Here is a 15151-nt window from a genome sequence, read left to right on the forward strand (position 1 = left end):
TAGTTCAAATTCCTTCCTTCCACAGTCCTTGATCTGTATTTCCCTTATGGTAGTTTTATTATTCAGGTAAGTATTTTATTCCATTTATAGACAAGCAAGTCTGTGAACCATATCTGTTTTATCTTTACATTATTCACAGGATTAAGCAGTGACTTGAAAGAGAGGACACCAACATATTTGAATAATGATTAAATGAAAAAATAAAAATTTGTACTGTCTATACATGAGTATCGGAGAAGGCAATGGCACCCCACTCCAGTACTCTTGCCTGGAAAATCCCATGGATGGAGGAGCCTGGTAGGCTGCAGTCCGTGGGATAGCTAAGAGTCGGACAGGACTGAGCAACTTCACTTTCACTTTTCATTTTCATGCATTGGAGAAGAAAATGGCAACCTACACCTGCCTGGAGAATCCCAGGGACGGGGAAGCCTGGTGGGCTGCCATCCATGGGGTTGCACAGAGTCGGACATGACTGAAGTAACTTAGCAGCAGCAGCAGCATACATGAGTATGGTTCTAGCTCTGACTTCTGAAGCTCTTTTCTTATACTCAATTATATCTATGACTAGGATGGAAGTGTATAGATAACAGGACCACAAGATAGACTCAAGGAAATATTGTATACACGGGGTGCGTGCGTGCTAAGTCTTTTCGGTTTCATCTGATTTTGTGTGACCCTATGGAACATAGCCCACTAGGCTCCTCTGTCCAAGGGATTCTCTAGGCAAGAATACTGAAGTGGGTTGCCATGTCCTCCTTCAGAGTATCTTTCCAAACTAGGGATCAAATGCACGTCTCTTATGCCTTCTGCACTGGTGGGTGGGTTCTTTACCACTAGCACCACCTGGGAAGCCACCACACTATGTGAAGTATAGGCAATATTTTGTAATAATTGTAAATGGAAAGTAGTCTTTAAATTATACAAAAAAAATAAAAATAAAAAGGAGAACTGGGTCAATGTCTTCTCCTTCTTAACATATTTCATTACAAACCTTAGATGTAATTTCTTCATATCTCTGTATTTACAACCTAGTAGTCTAACTTCCCAGGTGGCTCAGTGGGTAAAGAATCTGCCTGCAAGGCAGGAGATGCTAATTTGATTCTTGGGTCATGAAGATCCCTTGGAGAAAGGCATGGCAACCCACTCCAGTAGTGTTGTCTGGAGAACCCCATGGACAGAGGTGCCTTGAAGGCTACAGTCCATAGAGGCACAAAGAGTCAGACATAATGAAAGTGACTGAGTATGAATGCACGCACAGTCTTAGCTCACTGATACAGACTGACTCTAAAAGTAATCAGGCATGTACCTGGTGTGGCATACGATAATGTTTTTTTTTTTTTTTTCCATTGTTTCCATCTATTTTGAGGAAAGTTAATACTGTTGAAATTTCCGAAGAAGTTAGAGCTGTTTGGGATTCTGGGTCTCCAAGATTTAGCAAGTATCTCCCTCCTCTCAGATTCCAAAGGGAAATTTGAACAGAAGATCCACTACTTCAAAATACCTTCCTGTGACTATCACCACAAAGCATTCTGTGGAATCCCCAGCTCTGGTGAGGTGAACCAAATCACAAGAAAGCCATAGGGAAAATATTTGGCCTTTAGTCAAAAACCCAGACTAAATAAATAAATGAAAAGGCTCTTTGGAAATTTATGGTAGACTCACATATTAATCTCTTCTGTTCCTGTCTCTTTTTATTTATTTTAAAATTAATTTTTATTGAGTATAGTTGTTTTACAATATTTTCATTTCTACTGTACAGAAGGTTTAATCAGCTATACATATACATGTATCTCCTCCCTTTTAGACTTCCCTTTCATTCAGGTCATCATAGTGGGTTAAGTAGAGTTCCCTATACTATACAATATGTTCTCATTAGTTATCTATCTTACACATAATAACAATAGTGTATATGTGTCAATATCAATCTCTGAATACCTCCCACTCCCTATCTTTTCCCCTTGGTATCCATACATTTGTTCTCTATGTCTGTGTCTCTATTTCTGCTTTGAAAATAGGATCATTTAGGATGGACCGAGAGAAGATCATACAGAGTGAAGTCAGAAAGAAAGAAAGAAAAAAAATATATATTAATGCATATATGTTGATTCTAGAAAAATGGTATAGATGATTTTGTTCACATCTTAATCTTCACCCTGAAGATCTTGCCACACAGATTGCTATAGGGAATTCCTGCCCTATCCCTAGAGGGAAAAATATAAAAAGAAACATCAAAGGAAAGGAAGAATTTTCTCCTAGACTAAGAGCAGAGTAAAACTAACTCACACTGCTGAGACTTTCTAATACAGGAAGGTTCCCTGCTTTGGGAATAGCCCAAGACCCCTCTACCACACAAAAGAACAACCAACAACCAGATCGTGCAATCCCAAACGAAAGAAATGCAATGGAAGCAAGTCATGCAGACACACTTTGAAATCCTTTGTCAGGTGAGAAGGGACCCTACTTGATCTGAATTTACAGGTTAATATTATACATGATCTTGCCCCACAGCAGTTCTTGCCTTGTCAGCTAGAAGGAAGGTGTGCGGCTGATTTTGGAGAGAGCTCCTACCTACTTGGTGACCTGACATGATGAGAAATCTTCCTTGCATTTCTGTGGATCATGTTTTATTAGATGCTTTACTTGTTTTGATGATTGGCCTCTTCCATTTCCTCTTTTCCTAAGTACCTGTCAGATACTTAAGAAAAAAAAAAAGTGAATAAGCTTGACATTAAAAAAAAGAACGACTAAACTAAAATCCTTCAAGTTAAATAGGCCACTCTCTGCAATATAGGAAGTTGCATAACAAGTAAAATTCCTTGAGAAAAAAGAGAAGCATGCATGCAGGATTTAATTGCCAGAGTCTAATTAGTTTTTGACTAGTGCTATAAAACTTAGAGAGAAGCAAAGATAAATATTTCAGCTAATTTCCCTATGTACTGTGAATAAAAGAATGGAAATGATTCTCAAAATTGAATGTTATGAAGTCATTTGCAAAGTATATTAAGTCAGTTCTTCTGTGTAATGAAGTGTCCTTTACAGTTTAAGAGACTTTCCAGAGCTGACATTTCTCTCATAAAGAACATGGATCTTGTGGCTTCATTATGACTTCTTGAAACAATCTGAACTCTAGACCTTTTCATCTGCCAGCTGAGGACACATCTACAGACTAACTGGTGTTTAATAGCAGTGCAGAGCACCAAGGCTCAAAATTATTTCAACTCTCATGACCTAAATCTCTGGCCAGGCGACATGTTGAAAGCTTCCTTGCTAACACCTCATTTATTTTTTCTCCCCACACTCACTGAGAGAGTTGCACACTGTGCTGACTTTAAAAAAAAATCAGATTGCATGGTGGAAGGTCACTGAGAAATGAATGTCATTATGAAACAATTCAATGCATCACTTCCTTTCCCTTGATCAGTTTGATTCCCTTCACTGGAAGGCTGATAACTTCCCCCAAAGTGGTCTCCTGTGCATGATTACCTGGAGGCAATCCAGATGATGCTATATTAGGGAGGTAAGAAAGAGCAAATATGAAAACAGACATTACTATGTATAAGTTTGCAAATGAGTCAGTGAGGCTCCCTTTGCCACCTTCACTGAGAAGCAAATATGTTTATTTCATTTCGAGTTACAGATTCTGTTGCTCCTACCTTAGCTTGGTGGCTGATAAATCTATACAACACAAGATTTCATTTTATATAATAGTTACTTTTTTAATGGCTCTTTAAATATATCAAATGGCTCTTTATCCCCATCTGTTTGCACAGCAAAAGAGCATATTTTCTCTTCTAATTCAAGAACATCCATGGTGTATTTTATTCTGGAATGATGTTTGCTTTATAATGAGAGCGTTTCCTTTCATTATGTATTTATATATTTATAATTTCTTGACATCATCTTTTTTCCCGTGCATAATTCATTATTTTCATTTGAAGAATAAAATGCAAGCTAGAAGAACCTGCAACCAGGCTGTGAGCTCCTCAAGAGGAAAGAACCTAGCTCCTAACAGAGGAAGCAGAAAAATCTGAGTAAATTATTTATCAAATTAGTAAATGAATTAGTATAATACAATACTTATGCATGAATATATACAGAATTTTCACCAAGTGAATCCACTGTACTTAGGAATTAATTATGTAAATTAACTATTGATAGCAACTGACTCAAGATTTAGCTTCATATATTAGGAAGTATGGGATGCAATTTAGCAGCAATCAAATACTATTTTTCACAAATATTTTAAGGAAATTCAGAAAAAATTGAAAAAAAGAAAATATGACATAGTTTCTAGTAATGGAAATGTATATAATCCTGGCATTTACCACCTAATATATTTATAATTTCATTCTATAATTTCATGTCTAAGCTACTGTAGATGATTATAAAAATTGTCATCAACTAATTAGAGATATTACATATTAACATTATTCATTTGTTCATGCTACAATATTTATTCTTCAAATTGTTTAAAATTGATTAAACTGTATTCAAACAAATTATATTAAACTGCCTACAATCTTGTCTATGATTCTTGGGCTCTGTGATTTTTTTTTCACCCCAAACAGATTCTATCATTAAACAAAGAACTACTTAGAGTCTGGAAACACATCTCATTTACCTAGGTATTCTCTTCTTCTTGCACCTAAATTTTTTATGGAATGAGAAACAGTGAAATATTCATTAATTTCTGAGAATTAACAAAAATACTCTGGGCTTCTTATATAAACATAAAATTAGAAGATTTGTCCACAATTTGTAAACACGAACTCCATATATTATTATTTATCACTTTACCCAGAGAAGCATGAGGATTTTTTGACTGCCATTATTTAATGGCTTGTGGAAACCATTTGATAAAATTGTTTGTGGACCAGTGGGAAGCATCCTGGTTGAGAGCTGAGAGACTTTGGCTTTCTCATGATCTTAGCTACTTCACTTCTTTGGCCCCTGTTTCCTCAAGCGGAGAATGATAGATTGAACTAGGTCCGTAGCTGTCACTATTTTTAGTTAATGATAGTCTTTGTTCAAACAAAACCTTTCTTGGAATTTACAAGTGCAAACGAGGTAGCTGAGATGCTCCTACTGCAATGGGGTGAGGGTTCCTCATCCTTCCTAGGTTACCTCTCATTTACCATCTGTCTTTCTCCTACCCTAACCTCCTATGGTAGCTCCTTAGGGGCTTGGGCATCCCATGAACAAAATACTAGACCAGGTCACTGAATCACTAAAGTCTTCTCTTTTTAGTTCAAAAACTGTGACTTTAGCATTCAGTACTAATGCTGGCCTAGGATATATCTGTATAATTATAAGATTGAATATAGCAGGGCACATAGCTATTATCCATACCATTGCTTTCTAAACCAAGTGGATAATTAAGGTGTAAATAAGAATAAAGTGATCAACTTCAGATCCCTTTTATCAGTTCTTGTGATTGGTCAGGAATGACCAAATAGCTCATCACTTTTACTTTTCAAACACTGACTAAAACTGGCCAGGTCACTGAGTGAGATTACCTATTGCAATCAGAAGTGGAGTCTGAACTTCTCACCAAGAAAATAAGAGATAGATACAAATGTATTAGAAATTAATAAGTAAAAACTGCTATAGTGCCAAGGTCCAAGGTGACAAGAGAGAAGATCAGGAAGATTGTTTAACTTTAGGAGATCAAAGGTTTAAATACAATAGTAAATTGGGAAATAAAAATTCAGGGTCGTAGAGAAAAGAGTGAAGGAAATAAACCAGAAATAAAAGAATCAGAAATACTATGTGAGTTATTCCAAAGTCATGAGCTAGCACTTGTGAGTGCTAAGCAAGCTGGGCATGTGAATGACTATGTGGATTACAATAAACTGTGGAAACTTCTGAAAGAGATGGGAATACCAGACCACCTGACCTACCACTTGAGAAACCTGTATGCAGGTCGGGAAGCAACAGTTAGAACTGGACATGGAACAACAGACTGGTTCCAAATAGGAAAAGGAGTACATCAAGGCTGTATATTGTCACCCTGCTTATTTAACTTATATGCAGAGTACATCATGAGAAACACTGGGCTGGAAGAAGCACAAGCTGGAATCAAGATTGCTGGGAGAAATATCAATAACCTGAGATATGCAGATGACACCACCCTTATGGCAGAAAGTGAAGAGGAACTAAAAAGCCTCTTGATGAAAGTGAAAGAGGAGAGTGAAAAAGTTGGCTTAAAGCTCAACATTCAGAAAACGAAGATCATGACATCCGGTCCCATCTCTTCATGGCAAATAGATGGGGAAACAGGGGAAACAGTGTCAGACTTTATTTTGGGGAGCTCCAAGATCACTGCAGATGGTGACTGCAACCATGAAATTAAAAGACGCTTACTCCTTGGAAGAAAAATTATGATCAACCTAGATAGCATGTTGAAAAGCAGAGACAATACTTTGCCAACAAAAGTCCATCTAGTCAAGGCTATGGTTTTTCCAGTGGTCATGTATGGATGTGAGAGTTGGACTGTGAAGAAAGCTGAGTGCCGAAGAATTGATGCTTTTGAACTGTGGTGTTGGAGAAGACTCTTGAGAGTCCCTTGGACTGCAAGGAGATCCAACCAGTCCATTCTGAAGGAGATCAGCCCTGGGTGTTCATTGGAAGGAATGATGCTAAAGCTGAAACTCCAGTACTTTGGCCATCTCATGGGAAGAGTTGACTCATTGGGAAAGACGCTGATGCTGGGAGGGATTGGGGGCAGGAGGTGAAGGGGATGACAGAGGATGAGATGGTTGGATGGCATCACGGACTCAATGGATGTGAGTCTGAGTGAACTCTGGGAGTTGGTGATGGACGGGGAGGCCTGGCGTGCTGCAATTCATGGGGTTGCAAAGAGTCGGACACGACTGAGCGACTGAACTAACTAACTAACTAAAGGGCCAGGAATGATAGGCACAGTATAATTTTTTTCTGTGTGTAGCTAAAATTATTATCAAGGGATTTGAAAGGTCTAAATTTTTCCCTTTCCCTCTTACCACTGATGATTAAGAATTAGCACTGTTTAAATATGCCAATTCATGGTTCAGCAAAAATGGAGAAAACAATGACTTAAACAAGGCTTATCAATGGAGAAGGGGAGCATAAAAAAATGGCTTTATTTTTCTAAAAAGATCTTTAAAAGCAAAATACTCACAATTTTCTTAAAATATTGTCTCTAAGATCCAGAGAGTTATTAATAGAATGGTTTAGTCCTGAACCTCAGTTATGAAATCTCACATCTCAATAGCCTGAACTTTTGTGCTGGGATACAAACCTAACCTCTTCCTCTTTTGCTAAAAGCGACTCTGCAAAGTGCACACAGGGCTTCACCACCTTCAAATATCTCTGTTCAGACAGAAATTTAACAAGTTCTGTCAAAAATGCATATTTTAGACTGAATTGCTTATTTTCCCCCTCTCAAGTTAAAATGATGTATTAGAGATTCAAAGGAAATAAAAGTAGATTGCACAAAATATAGCTCATTTCCCCAGAAGGTAAATGTTAAAGGTTCATTTTTTTAGCAGGTCAGATGACTCCTTTCATGATATATATGTGCCTTTGCAAAAGCCTTTAATCTCTGCAAATCTTGATTTTCTTGGTTTAAAAATGGAAAATCAAAATTAAAGTAGCAAAATCTCAGCTTCAATAAGGAGTGGAGATTTCTGGCTTAATTTGGTATTACGTTAGCCTGATAATTGCCTCTCCCCAATTCCCACTAGGCTTACACCCATACATAGGTAGCCTGCGATGATGTTCAAGTGCAAACATCTACAAACAACCCCAGAAGACAGTCCTTTTAAAATAAAACCAATGTCAATTGAGAAAAAGATTAATGTGTGTATATATGTGTGTGTGAGTCTGTCTGTGTGTATATTCTTCCTTTTTTAACTTTATAAAACAAAGCACTCCAACATTCCTGAAAGGAAAGTGGGAAAAGATCTACTACTGTCTTCATAGATCAAGGTCTGCACTAGTGATACTCAACCCTGTTTACACATTAGAAGCCCCTGAAGATGTCTTGAGGTAGGTAGAATTCTAAAGATGCACCCCAAACACATGTGCATGCATGTACACACACACACACACACACACACACACACCATTCCCATAAACTAGTTATCTGATTAAACACTAATATCAGCATGGTTGCAAAACAATTTTTTTAGATGAAATTAAGGCTAGTTACTGATCAACTAATTTTAAAAATAGATTATCCTGGAGAATCCAGGTATTCCCGTGTCATTACATGGGCTCTGAAAAGCAGCTAAGGAAGGTAGAAGAATCAGAGGTATACTGCAGAGAAGAAGTCAGGGCAGATGAGGTGGAAAGGGAGATCAGAAAGAACTGAAGTACCAGAGGACTCAACCCATCATTGCTGACTGTGAGGATAGAGGCCAAGAACAAAGGTATGCAGGAGGCCCCTAGAAACTGACCAGGATACCCAGCCACAGCCAGCAGAGAAACAGGGTTCTCAGTTCCACAGCTGCATGGAAATGAGTTCTGCCAACAACGTGAATCAGTCCAGGAATCTCTCCAGGGCCTCCACAAAGAAGTTGTGTTGCCCTGCCCACAACTTCACAAGGCTTTGCAGACATGGAGCAGGGGAACCAGCTGAGCCCATTGGACTTCTGACATACAGAACGATGAAATAACAAATCAGTGTTTCTGTAAGCCATGATGTGTGTGGTAATTTGTTATGATAGTAATAAAAACACTAATATATGGTTTCACTCTAAAAAATTAAAGATTTTTAAATTAAAAAAAATAAAAATAAAAAAATAAAAATAATAAAAAGCTAAATAAAATAAAATAAAATAAAATAAAATTTATTTAAAAAAAATAAAATAAAAAAACTTAAGAGGATAAGGGCAGGCACCAATGTTTCTCAAAAGTTTCTAGGGCACTGTTAATCAAACCTTAGTATGTATGGGAATTCTAGTCATTTTGTGAAAGTGCAGGTCCCAGAGTACTATTATTTCAGGAACCTCATCAGTCTACATTAATTTCAAGATTGCAAATTGGAGAACATTTTACAGTAATATTTTTCATCCTCCCTGTGATACAGGAAAATATAACATCTACTAAAAAGAAGAATAAATTATAAGGAAGCAAAAAAAATCAAATTAAAAGGTTATAGGGTGACTTTTGAGGGGAATAGTGACTAGAAAAGAGCATGAAGGGTACTGATGTTGATCTAAATAAAGGTGGGTGGTGTTCTGAATCTTGCTCTTGGAGCTGGTTTCACAGGTGTGCATGAGGATGCAAAAATTCACCGGGACATATTTTGATCCACATACTTTTCTGTATACATATTTCAGTTCAATAACATTTAAAAGGACAAAAATCACTGATGAATCAGTAGAAGAAAAAAGGAAATATGAAGAGATAAAAAGATGGCTCAGTATGAAAATTTTAGTAAAACTAAACCTACAGGCAGCACAAATAAAGCCTGAAAAAGAAACCTGAATGGTAAAGTTGACATTCAGATCTAATAAGTCATATGAAGTAGTTAATTTGTAGTATTCTTAGAATACCAAAAGCACATGAGTTTATAAAATATTTTAGAGGAAAGATGATATTAATAATGGAGAATAAAGATTCAAGCAAAAATCCTAGGTTCTCCCGGAGAGGAAATCTGAATAATTGAGGCATAGTAGAAAGAACAATCCAGAATTTGAAAATACATTTGTTTTTGCTGTTTTTAGAAAGCTACCTTAGCTTTAGTCCAAAGATAATTGAAAAGATAGGTCAAACAGAACAAATTCAAGGATGAAAATTAAATAGATTATTAAAATATTAAATCAGGCAAGCATTTAAGAGAAAAAAAAAAAATGTAGCCCCACAAGAATAGGAATGCTTGTCGACTTTATTATGCAGCATGTTTCCAGGGACAAGAAAAGAACCTGGCATGCATGAGTTGCTCAATAAATATCTGTAGAATAAATGAACAGAAAAAAGAAAAACACACTTAAAAAACTGCTTATCATAAAAAGGAAAGAAAACTGCAAATTTCTCCTCAGTAAAATAAATGTAGAAGAAAATAAAATTATATGTACTCACATTTGAGGAAGAAAAGAACATTTTTTGGCAAGGAATTTCATATGCAGTTAAGTTTCCCTTCATAGCGAAAGAGTACATCATGAGAAATGCTGGGCTGGAAAAAGCACAAGCTGGAATCAAGATTGCCGGGAGAAATATCAATAACCTCAGATATGCAGATGACACCACCCTTATGGCAGAAAGTGAAGAGGAACTAAAAGCCTCTTGATGAAAGTGAAAGAGGAGAGTGCAAAAGTTGGCTTAAAGCTCAACATTCAGAAAATGAAGATCATGGCATCCAGTCCCATCACTTCATGGGAAATAGATGGGGAAACAGTGGAAACAGTGTCAGACTTTGTTTTTTGGGGCTCCAAAATCACTGCAGATGGTGACTGCAGCCATGAAATTAAAAGACGCTTACTCCTTGGAAGAAAAGTTATGACCAACCTAGATAGCATGTTGAAAAGCAGAGACATTACTTTGCCAACAAAGGTCCATCTGTAGTCACATACGGATGTGAGAGTTGGGCTGTGAAGAAAGCTGAGCACTGAAGAATTGATGCTTTTGATCTGTGGTGTTGGAGAAGACTCTTGAGAGTCCCTTGGACTGCAAGGAGATCCAACCAGTCCATTCTAAAGGAGATCAGTCCTGGGTGTTCATTGGAAGGAATGATGCTAAAGCTGAAACTCCAGTACTTTGGCCACCTCATGCGAAGAGTTGACTCATTGGGAAAGACTCTGATGCTGGGAGGGATTGGGGGCAGGAGGGAAAGGGGATCACAGAGGATGAGATGGTTGGATGGCATCATTGACTCAATGGATGTGAGTTTGAATGAACTCTGGGAGTTGGTGATGGATAGGGAGGCCTGGCGTGCTGCAATTCATGGGGTCGCAGAGTCGGACACGACTGAGTGACTGAACTGAACTGATAGCAAAAGACAATAAAGATACTTTCAGCTATAGAAAGACTCAGGAGATAGATCCCTTATCAGCACTTCTTGAAAGAAAACCTTGAAAGTGTATCCCAGCTTACTGAAAAATGATCAATGTAAGAGTTCAAGATAATGGGTCTGTTTAAAAAAGACAGTGATGAGCACTCGAACATGTCTAACATAGAGGTAAAACTAACTATAGCTTAATACAGAGTGATAAAGTAAATATATTGGGAAGCCTCTGGGGGCTCAGGTGTAAAGAATCCTCCTGCCGAGGCAGGAGACACAGGTTTGATCCCTGGGTTGGGAAGATACCCTGGAGAAGGAAATGGCAATCCACTTCAGTATTCTTGCCTGGGAGATTCCAGGGACAGAGGAGCGTGGTGGGCTATAGTCCATGGGGTTGCAAAGAGCTGGACACAACTTAGCGACTAACAACAGAAGTAAATATAAAGGGATTTCTTAAAATAAAAGGTAATATAAGAATAACATCCTACCTATCATCTGAGTTCTATTTATAGAACCATATACTAAAAAGTGAGGTAAGGCAATCATTGTAGAGCAATGAGAGAGAGTAAGAAGGAACTAAAATGAAATCAATTCCTCATTTTCATTATGGAATAGTTTAAAATGTATCATTTAATCTTTGAGTTTGATTATTATAGAAATATGAAAATTTGTAATACACAGAGGTGTTCCTTCTTTCAGAATTATAAAACAGAGGTTTCAGTTGAAGTTACAGAGGAAAGTAAAACAAATGAAACACAACCTGTTTATAAAAAGAAAACAGTAAAGAAAGATATAAGTATATAGCATTTGAAAAGATGAGACAATTAAGACCAAAATATCAGATATAATAATAATTGCAAGTAGGTTGAGCCACCCCCATAAAAGACAGAATTTTTCACAGTGGGTAAAAGCAAAATCAAACCATATGCCTCTTATAAAACAATGCATAAGAATTAATGTGAGAAAAAAAGAAGAAACGATAAGATATTTTTCAAGAAAACAGAAAATGGAGAAGGGATATTAATTTATGAAATATACTAATCAAGGCAACCATGAATATTTAAAGACATATAAAATACCAGCAAAATACTAGCAAGTTTTTAAATTTAGAAACTCAAGAACATGTTAACAAGAAACAATTGTACAAAACATTAAGTTAAAAATAAAGTAAAATAAGTTTCAATTAACTTTGTACACTGAAAATTAAACTCTGGCCTATGAAAATTTTAGGATTCCTTATGACCTGGTTCCTAAAGTAAACCTCCCACTTCAGGCTGATGGATCGTCTGAAGGTGTTGTCACTGCCACACCAGGCTTTGATATTCTATTACCTGTAACCTTCTTCAACGCATATTAATTTGAAGGAAGGCTAATTTGTTCCTCTTTTTTAATCACTGGATATTCATTCCAGTCCTGGTCCAGCATCTATAGCTATGTTACTTTGCTTAGAAAAGGTTCATCAGGCCAGCCTTTCTTCCCCTGTGACCTGTGCACTGAACTTCCAGCACGTCTCAAGCCTGAGTCTGCCTGTGTTATGATAAAGATGCCAGAGGTTGCAGTTGTATATTTCTCCAAGGCATATTTTGAGACATGGGAAGAGCCAGCACAAAGGTAAGTCTAAAGAGTTCCCAGGAAGAGAGAAAACAAAAAGAAAGAGAGAAACAAAACACTCAAATTGCCAAAGATAAATTTACTTGTAACAAAAAAATCTACTTTACATTGAATAAGCCATTACTCCTACCTTTAAGGAACTTGCAGAGAGGAAACAAAAAAGCTTAGCCTTAAATGTTGTGTCCTTATCACTCAAAGTTTATAAAGTATTCTTATGTGCATGATCTCATCTTTCACAATAATCCTGCCAGGGAGGTCAATAACTCTTGTTCCCATCTTACAGATGAGGCTCATAGTGGCTGAGTGACTGACAGTGATGTGATGGCTAAGTGGCCGAGTCAAGAACTTGAACCAGGTCTTCCCTATTGATTTTTTTGTAAGAGGGGAAAAATTTTCCTCTACCACCTTAGGTTCTCCAGGTGAATGTCAGGTTAGACTGACAAAACACAGATAAATAAGAGAAACATATTTCTCTTATTAACATGTGCATCTTGCAGACGCATGGGAGCATTTAGTGATGAGTGACTCAACGGGTTGTTAGAGCCTGGGCTTATATAGTACTTTAACAAAAGAAGAGATTTTAAGAAAAATCAAAAGACAAAGGATCTTGAGGTGGCAAACTGCGGAAAGAAATAAACTGGGAAACCAATGGTAGGTGAGAACTAATTTTAGCAAAGTCTGTTGGGTAGATTGCTCTGCTCTGTCTCTGGGCTGTTAAGAGTCCAGGTTGTCTTCAGTGATTAACTTCTGTCCCTTCTGATAGAGAGGGGAGTGGAGAAGCCTTTACAAATGCATGCAGTGCTTTTAGGCAAATAGAGGGAGGTCAGAGAGCTTTTCTTGGATCTGCTGCTTCTCAGTTACTTTCAGCTCGGTATAATCCTTATGTCAACAAAGTATGTCCTGGGATGACATATTCTGCTACCCTTCACTTTCACACTACTTCTAAAATGTACCTCAGGTATACTGGTTGCCTCTTTAGTTCCTCCTTAGCTTGCAAATAGACATTTGGAGGAAATCCAGTGGGTTTATTGCAGACTATTGCTTATAGCAGTAATAGGTCACAGACTTCTAGTTTTGTGACAGCTCGTCAATGGTGGGCACAATACCATGAAATAATTCCTCCAATCTCTTAATAGTCTTGCCTTGAATGTTGGGGACCACAAGGAATCCCATGAAGATTTGGCCCAGATTAGGATCAGTCTGCCAGCCTCTGGAGCAGCAGAACAAATGGTTCTACCCTGCCTCTGCTTTGACTAGGAGGACTGACTCAGCCTGGTCTCTGTCTAGCAGCGAGACAAAAATATTAATTCATGTCCCATCACAAGGACAGTGAATTCCTGTTCTCAGTGTGTCAGCAGGAGCCTAGTAATGTGAGACTGATGTTCTGAACACATTTGGATTCTGAGTAATTCTTACTTTTTTCAAATTAGGAACATTATTAGAAATTTAAAATAATTATATGTATTGGTGATTGAGCCCCAGTGATTCAGCAGTTTTTAAGAATATGGAAATGACAGATCTCTTGGAGATCTGAATCCCAATTAGGATCAGTGAATTCTCTTACGCACTGACTCATTTGTAAATATTACCCAAAGTAGAAACTGTTTAATTAGGAGTCTGAAGTTCTAGACAGGAGAGAAAGACTTGAAAGAAATGAGCTCCAGCCAGGTTTTTGAGCCTAACCAACAAATTCGCTATGTAAAGCACCTGGGAGAATAATTAACTGGCTTTAATCTTTCTTTTGGGGTTGCTGATATCTGAATACATTTTACATAGTTACTGGTTTTTTGTTTTTGTTTTTTCATTTTTTAGCTTTCTTCTTTTAGAGTTCTTCAAAATAATAAAGTTGTTCAACTTTTACTTAAAGGCCAGTGAACATTTTGAAAGAGATAAACATCATTAAATTCTTTGTTTTTACCCCTAAGTAAAACAAATTGCCTTATTAATAAACATTTTTGATCACAGACATGAAAGTAGTTCTGTTGGGCTAATAAAATGTACTATAAAATATTTTTTCCAAACTACAGTGTTAATTATCTGAAAAAACAAACACTGATTATTGAATGTGATTTCTTCCTCCATATATACAAAGCAAATGTATTTTCAAAAAAATATATATATATAATCCAGTGAGAGAAGATGGACAGGTGGGAACAGTCCTGCTGTTCCATTAAAGGCAGTTTCCATTGAAAAGGACAGAGCAATTCTTCCACGCTACCTGTGACATGCATATGGAGTCAAAACAATTTTGTGAATATTCTCTTCCCTTTATTCTCTATTACTGCACTGGGATCCAGACAAGAGGCTCTGTTTTGAGCCCCACACTTCAGGGAAACCTAAGACAGCAATGGATAGCAACAGAAATGCCCAACATACAATGTTACTCTTGTAACCAGCTCTGCTCAGACCCCAGGGAAGCGCTCCTCTACATCGCTTCCCCATGTCCTCAAAACAAAAGGCTTTTGAACCTGAATTCCATGAGTGAGTTCTGTGCTGCAGACACAGGGAAGAGACACTACTTTGGAGTACCAGGAAGAATCGAGTGGTGGAGGCACT

This window comes from Capricornis sumatraensis, chromosome 1, assembly GCF_032405125.1.
Source record: "Capricornis sumatraensis isolate serow.1 chromosome 1, serow.2, whole genome shotgun sequence".
Taxonomy (NCBI): Eukaryota; Metazoa; Chordata; class Mammalia; order Artiodactyla; family Bovidae; genus Capricornis; species Capricornis sumatraensis.